Source organism: Carassius gibelio, chromosome B2, assembly GCF_023724105.1.
Source record: "Carassius gibelio isolate Cgi1373 ecotype wild population from Czech Republic chromosome B2, carGib1.2-hapl.c, whole genome shotgun sequence".
Classification (NCBI taxonomy): Eukaryota; Metazoa; Chordata; class Actinopteri; order Cypriniformes; family Cyprinidae; genus Carassius; species Carassius gibelio.
In genome coordinates this window covers 14,938,728-14,939,971 of record NC_068397.1, presented here as the reverse complement: position 1 = coordinate 14,939,971, position 1,244 = coordinate 14,938,728, and positions in this window count along the sequence as shown.

The following is a 1,244-nucleotide window of genomic DNA, read 5'->3' as shown; positions in this document are numbered from 1 at the left end:
ACGGAGGAGACGGAAAGCCATAAGTGCCAAACTTACAAATGTATTTGTATCAAAAATGAATATGAAATTGTTTCTTGCATGCTACATGCCGTTTCTTCTCCTTACATTTTATATGTTCCGTTTCAACCTTAAAATACATTAAAAAAAATTCATATTAACTAGTCTCTGTATCTGACATTCCAGGAATCCATTATACTATTAATATAACAATATAACAGTTTTATTAAATGTTAGAGCCAGCCCTAGCACAATATGCATCTCATTTTGTAGTTTGTTTTAACACAAATTCGATTATAAATAGTGCTGTATAATACATTACAATATCTGTCTGAAACATAACACAGGCGCAGTATTGCACATGGCTTTAATTTGACTTAAATGGAAAATGCACGTGATTTGCTGTCTCATTTTAAAACTATTTGTGACTATATGTTCTTTTTCATTCCATGTTTACTGACAAGGCCTTGAAAGTTTCAACAATGCTGTATTTAAAAATTATATACCATCCCTAAATTCATTAATCATTTGTGCTTAATAATGCAGATGTCTCATACAAAGTTATTACTGGTTTAATTCCTCGTCTAGTGCTCTCAGAAACCAAGGGTTGGGCCCTTTTATAATCATGCAATGGAGAACACTCATATCTCTCTCACCTCAAGAGCAATAAAGGAGCAAATGCACTGATAAACAGGCGATGACATCTTATAGCTATATTTTTATGGCAGCTACATGTGTAAAATAAAATGGGTTAGAAATAAGAAATAGTAGAAATGTGTAGATCATTTAAACTTCTGTAATTTAAAATTGTCATATTATGAACTATATTATGATTGTTTATGAATAATCAAAATAATTCAAAACACTGGTTGAATAAAACAATGACAAAGAGGAAGAAAAATACACGTGTTCATGACTCGGTAAGACAGCAAAGGAAAATATATGTTCCTCTTTACAAACTATAAATAAAAATAAAATAAAAAACATTTTCTGTACACTGTGCCAACCAAACACTACTCCTGCATTTAAGCATCTGGGTCCTAGTTTCCTCATAAAAATGGAGAAGAAAATAAAGTATATAAGAAGAGTGATCGGGGTTAGTCTTAATTATTAAATAGTTATGGCTGTCAGGACTGTAATACTTCACAGTCTCCACCTTTACTTAAAAAACAGCTTTATCTAAAACACTATTTTGTGTACTGGGCGCGTCTGCAGCTCTAAACGCATTTTATCCAGTGCTTTCATAA